Source organism: Suncus etruscus, chromosome 6 (assembly GCF_024139225.1).
Source record: "Suncus etruscus isolate mSunEtr1 chromosome 6, mSunEtr1.pri.cur, whole genome shotgun sequence".
In the NCBI taxonomy this organism is placed as follows: Eukaryota; Metazoa; Chordata; class Mammalia; order Eulipotyphla; family Soricidae; genus Suncus; species Suncus etruscus.
Window position 1 is genome coordinate 127,113,278 of NC_064853.1, and position 6,904 is coordinate 127,120,181.

Consider the following 6,904-nt stretch of genomic DNA (forward strand, 5'->3'; position numbering starts at 1 on the left):
GGATAGAACTACAATGATGTCACAAATAGATCAATCTTAACTGACTCTTACCTGTCTTGGCAGAGTGGGTTGACAATGTCGAAAAGACGCAAGTGTCTAAAGGAGAAAGCAAGGGGAGTATTTGCACTTGCAGTTTTTGCAGAGCTAAGAGTGCTCTATGCCTAAGTCATCAATTGCCTTCTTCAAAGTCATCCTGTCCGCGGTATTGGGGGGCGGTGGGAAGAATCACTGCCCAGAAGCTCGCTGGTGCTGCTTCTGCAGCTTTCTCTGCTTTTGCACAGAGACCTAACAGCTGAGTGTGTCGTTGGAGAGCATCCTCCCTCCACCCCCCTAGTCTGGCTCCCTCTCCTTTTTGGCGTGGTCTTTCTTCCTCTGGATCTCAATGTACCTCTCGCAAATGGGAGAGTTACCAGTCTGACAGTCAGAGGACAAGCTGGCAGGCAACTGTGCAGTTCCCCCCTACCCTTCCACCCCCGCTGAGACACCGGAATGTGTGGTGAATAAAGACAAAGCCCAGAATGAATGCAGTGCACTACTCCCTGAAAAAGCGCAGCAGCGGTACCCAGCACTGCAACTCCACAAGCTGCCACGTTGGGCGGGAGGTGGACCGCATTCACCTTGTCTGTCCAGATCCCACCTAGGAACGTGCCAACAGCTTTGGAAAGTTTGACTCCGGAGTTTGCTCCCCTTCCTGGATTTCTACAGCTGGAAACTTCTGTGACTCACTGCCAGAACATCTTGGGAAGAAATAAAAAAAGAGTTCGATAGTTTTCTCCGCTGTTCAACTTGGAGACTTTGCTGGATCCACCCCCACCCCAGTTGTTACCCAGTTGTCACTTGTAGAGAGAAAGAACATTGGATTGGTTAGGTCTCAAATAAATAGTTTTATGGTAATGGAAGATGGGTTTCTCTAGCCTTGAGTATTCCCCAGAGGTACTGAGTGGGAAGTGGCTGGGAAAGAGGTGCAGGTGTGTGTGTGTGTGTGTGTGTGTGTGTGTGTGTGTGTGTGTGTGTGTGTGTGTGTGTGTGTGACACAGAGAGAGAGAGAGAGAGAGAGAGAGAGAGAGAGAGAGAGAGAGAGAGAATCAATATCTCACAGGTGTCCCAAAAGGAAATTGAGATAAAGTAAAGTGAAATTGGTGAACAAGTTTGGAAAAACATAAGTGCAAAGGAGTGAACTGAGTATAAAGGGATGGGACTCGCTGATTTCCTAAAGCTATCTTTCAACTTTGACAAGAGTCTCCTTACAGTGCTCTTGTTCTGTGGACTTTATAAGCATTAATATGTGAATAAATATATACAAACATCTATATGCATAGATATACATATGCATTAAGGGAATATTTCATAGCCTGTAGGTTGCTTAAGGTGTTTATTGGTACAGTTTTTCACTTTAAAGAAACTAGAAATTTACTGAAGTATGACTATAGAGTTTTTGGTTAAAACTCTACCTCCCTCACAAGTATTATTTTAATTTAATTATTTTATACTATTAGAGTGAGGGTTTGAGTTTTTTGTTTTATTTTATTTTATTTTTTGCTTTATTTTCCCCCTGTGGCCACATCTGGCAATGCTCTGGGTTTTCTCCTTGCTCTGTACTAAGGAAGAAATCACTCTTAATGGGCTCAGGGGACCATATAGAACGTTGGGGAACAAAATTGGGTCAGCAGCCACTGGGCAGCAGCATTTAAAGCAAGTACCCTACCTGCTATACAATATCACTCTTACACCTAAGAGGGAGGTTGTCTTTTTTTATAGATACAATAATATAACCCAGGCATTTGTTTTAGAAAGCTAATGATAAAATTATATTTTGTGCAAGATTCTTGAAGTAAATTATTTTTTGAAGTAAATAATTAACATAAAATATTAATGGTTTTCTATATTTTTTGAAATAAAATCTAGAACTAAATCATTCAGCAGCACTGGATGAAATCTTTAGAGATCTAAACTCTGTGTTCCTTTGCTAAATAGTTATCTCCAGGCTCTTGTGATCAAATGGATGTTCAAAGTTAAAAAAGAGGAAAAGATGGGGGAAATTTTTACTCTTGCTTGAGGACATACCTTAGTGGTACCGTAGGTCATTACTTTTCTAGAATCTCACTATATTGATAGAGTTAGCAGCATGTGAGACTGGAAAGTAGAATAATGTTCTGAATAAATAAAAGTACATGCATGGCCAGGAATCTGAGTAGCTGCTCCTGAGGAATGGTACAAGGAAATATGTGGGTAGGGAATAGTAGTGTCTGTACTTAGGGTAAGTACATAGAAGGATAAAGCATCCTAAGTACTAGAAGAGATCCCAGAAGCCATTCCACCCTGTTCCTTTGTGTAATTGCTGTGTCATCTACAGAACTGATTCCATTTCCAACAGGGGACACTGTTTTAATTGCAGCCAATTATGGTGACTATATTGTATTTGTCAGTAATTGTTATAGATCTCAGATCTGAGTCAGTCTGGGCATCATGTTCAGTTGTGGCAATTATTGGCTCAAGGACATGAGCTTATTAAATTGTAGAGAAGAACATTGTTCACTATGTAACATTCTGTTTGTAGGTAAATATTAGAGCTTAAACTTAGAGAAAAAAATTGGTACTGATCAAACCATTGAAAGTGTTTATATGGAGGATTGGGTAGGGTGTTAGGTTACTTAGAGTTTACTCCTTGCTCCAAACTCAGATCATTCCTGACATGTCAGAGAAAAACTATGTGGTGCTAGGGATGGCTGACCTGAGTCAGCATCATACAAAATAAATGCCCTACCCACTGTTTTCTGTTAACTCTTTTATTATCTTTCTGCCTCCTCCTAAATCAATGAACTTTAGTTCATTTTGGTCAACTTCAAAATCAACACTAACTCTAAACTAGTTTTATACACCAATGTTTCTCTTTTTTATACACAATGATGTGTTTTCTTTTTAATGATTAAACCATTCCTAATTTTGTGTATCAAACACAACTATTGACCATATGGCATTTAATTCCTACTCCTCAATCTTATGTGTGCAGTTTCATGGTTTAATGATATTTTAATTTAAAGGTGTAAGTATAAGAAATATATTTAATCTTTGCTTACACAAGGATGAAACATTTTAATTAATTTATTTTAAATGTTTTCTAACAATTTAACATATTTTAATTTTCTAACAATTTATTTTGGCAATCTATTTGTACATTAAAATTCCAATTTGTCAATGAATTGGGAACATGTTACAGGCTCATTAGATTTAAATAACAGCTTGGTTTATGATATAATTATTAATTGCTGGGATTTAGCTAGAATTACAGTGTACTTTTGCAATCAATTCAGAGCATAATAATAATCATATTTTAATAGCTAACAGTTTACTGTGAATGTGCTTATCCTATTTTAATTCCTGTTTTAAGTACTTCCAATATATGAAATAATGCAATCTTCACTATAGTTTTATGTGGGAGTATACCATTTTTATAATTTTATTAGTGAGGAAAATTCACACCAAAACTGGCACAAGAAAAAATTAAAAATCTGAATAGTCATATTTAGATGAAGAAAATTGGTTTTATAATAAAAAATATACCCCACAGACCAAAGCAAACATCCCCCAAACAAATTGCTATATAGCAAAAGTTGCTGAACAATGTCCAATCTGGAATTTTCACATTGAAATAATTTGTTAAATTCTTACACTGCCAAACACATATGATTCTAAAGTTCTATTCCTTAAAAATAACAATTAAGGGGGTGTAGAGATAGTATGGAGGTAGGGCATTTGCCTTGCATGTAGAAGGATGGTGGTTCTAATCCTGGCATCCCATATGGTCCCTGGAGCCTGCCAGGAGTGATTTGTGAGCATAGAGCTGGGAGTAACAACTGAGTGCTGCCGGGTATGACTCATAGAAAGCCAAAATAAATAAATAAATAAATAAATAAATAAATAAATAAATAAATAAATAAATAACAATTTAGAAAAATGTAAAACAAAAATTCTACAGAAAACTTGTACACAACTGCCTGTAGAAGTGTCTGGGGGTTTTTATTGTTCTTTGTTTTTCCTTTTGGGAGTTTTGGGCCACACTCAGTGATGCTCAGGAGTTTTCCTAGCTATGTACTCATAAATCGCTCATGGCTTGGGGGACCATATGGGACGCCAGGGGAATCAAACCACGGTCCATCTTATGCTAGCGTGGGCAATGCAGATGCCTTACCGCTTGTGCTGCCACTCCGGCACCTAGAAGTGTCTGAGATTTTTTTATAACAACAAAATGAACAAAAATTTCTTTCAATTCACACTTTACTAAATAAATTATAGTTGAGCGAGGTAGTAGGATATTTTTCTTCACAATAAAGAGAAATACATTGCATGCTAGAGACATAGTAGGAGGGAGTAAATGCTTCCTCCTATGTGATTAGCTCCAGTTTGATTTCAGTGGCATGGTAGGCTCCAAGATCAGCCAAGTTTGATCCCTCAATTTTCTAGACTTAAAATTTAAAAGTAAATTAAAAAAGAGGACACTACTGATATACAATGTACCAATTGCATAAATGTCTTTGTGTGGAAGCAAACAAAGCTAGATAAACTATATGTTTTCTATATGTTGCAAGACTTGGATTCTGTATGATGAGTGAATGCCATCATCATGGATATCATCATTGGCCAATTTTTGAGCAAGATCTTGCTATGAGGAAATTGATTTTATATTGTGTTTTATTGTGTTATAGTAAATATAGGAACATATTTAAATTATTTTAACAGTGCACATAGATAATTATTTATTCTGTGTACTTTACTGCTCCATAGAGTTAATGTAAAAAAAAGAGCAAGATAGAGCCACCAGCCTATTATTAAAAAGACCTATTTAAGATGACATAATTAGGAAGTAGCACAATAGTAGTCAGTGCCTTCATTTATTCATTTTTCTCATAAACATCACTTTATACTGATTATGGATAAGTTCTGTCCTGTTTCTAAATTGCAAGAATGAGAAAATTAAGGCAAAGTTATGAGAAGAGCTAAGGGCTTGATCATTTCTGGGTGTTAGCCTACCCATTGATCTTTTCTAGGTTGTGTTTCTGAATTTTTAAACTCATTATACAAGATTGATTTTGACCCTTTTACCTATGAACTTTTTTTTGAGTTTTTGCTGATGCATCTTAGCTATGGTCTTAGCTAGCTTAATTTTCTCTAACAAAGTGGTGTAGGCCAAGATGCTTCAACACAGATATATTTCTTACCAGCAGACTGTGAATTTTACAGTTAAGGTGTCAGAATTTCCTATATGTGATGCAGACCGACCACCTCTTCAGATGGCCATATTGACCTTGTATCCTCACAAGTTCCAGAACACAGGTTGTAATTTTTTGTCTCATCTTATTATTCTTATAATTTTTATTAAGAATTTTAAGTTTTATTAAAGAATCATGATTTATAAACTTATAGATGATGGGGTTTCCCACATATATTATAACAGCATGAATTCCACCACCAGTATCAATTTCCTTTCACCAGTGTTTTCATGTTCCCTCCCTACCCCAATCTAAGAACTTGGCAGGCACATTTTAATGCATAATTGTTGTGGTTTAGATGCCATGTTTTCAGTGCAGTTGACACTGTGGTTTGGATATGTAAACTTATGTACCTGAGGCCTTTGACCTCTGTCCCTTTGTCCTTCTCCCTACACTCTGAGGTCAAGGCTTATCTAGATAACCCCTTTTTCTAACAGTGCATTCCCTCATCTATTTCTATATGCCACAGATAGAGTGCATTCTGTATTTGTGCTATATGCCAGATCTAATGCTAATCTCTCTGGGACAATCCACCTCCTAATACTGATTGTACTGCAGGGAGTTGGGGGTAGAAGTTAGGGGAGCGCATATTTCTTCACTGTAACTCATTCTGCTTTGCAACAGCTTCACTTTGCAGTGATGCCTTTTAAATTATTCCACAACTGATCTCTTTCTGCTTAAAGTTTCTTATTCTCTCTAGCTCAAATTCCCAAGAGCAGAGAGCTGATTGGTACCTTAAGTTTGGGATGATTCCACCAGAGTCTTATCATCTCTAAGGTTCCCTTGAGTATAGTATGCTATCTTAAATCTATAAGATGAGACTCATGTAGTGAAAAAAATTGCAGTCTATAAGGATTTGTGAGTGAGTATGGTAAATGACATTACTCATATATCTACTTTGTGTATTATATTTCTTTGCCTCTTACATTATGGCCATATTTATGACAGAACTGCATGCAGTCATTAATACATTTTAATTTAAGTTTGTAAATATATAAACATGCATTCATAGACATATACACCTAAGGAAATATATTTTGGACCATTCACATCCTGATAAGCTTATAGCTCTAGTACAGATGAAGTCCTCATTTTCACTCTTCTATTCATGATCCTACTGCTTCTTATCAAATTTCTGTTTTATTGCAGCTTTAAAGAATGTGTGAATGTTTCTATCTATTTTGTGTACTTAGGTATAAAAATTATTCTTTTTAAATGTCACACATTTAAATCCTATAAAGTGTTCTAACTGTAGATTTTCCTCTCTATTGTTATAGGATTCTTGGCACACACATAAATAACATTGCTTTTTAATTTTTCAGACTCTTAAAAGGATACTGAATTTAAATTTGCAGACCCATCCAGAGTAGCCTGCTCTCAAAACTCCTCCACAAGTCAAATTACTGAATGATGACCTATAAATAGATAATTAGAGAAACAGAAGATGTTGATAAGTGAACATTAGTCATGCCTTTGGAATAGGGTGAACGTAGTTAATCTCACTCAAAATTTTGCTTCACAAATTAATTTCTAATCTCATAAGGAAAAGCTCATTATTTTACTGACCTTCTTTAATTTTTATTTGCTTTTGAAGAAAGATAAACAATTAGAAAACAGTGAAATAAAGAAAATTTGGC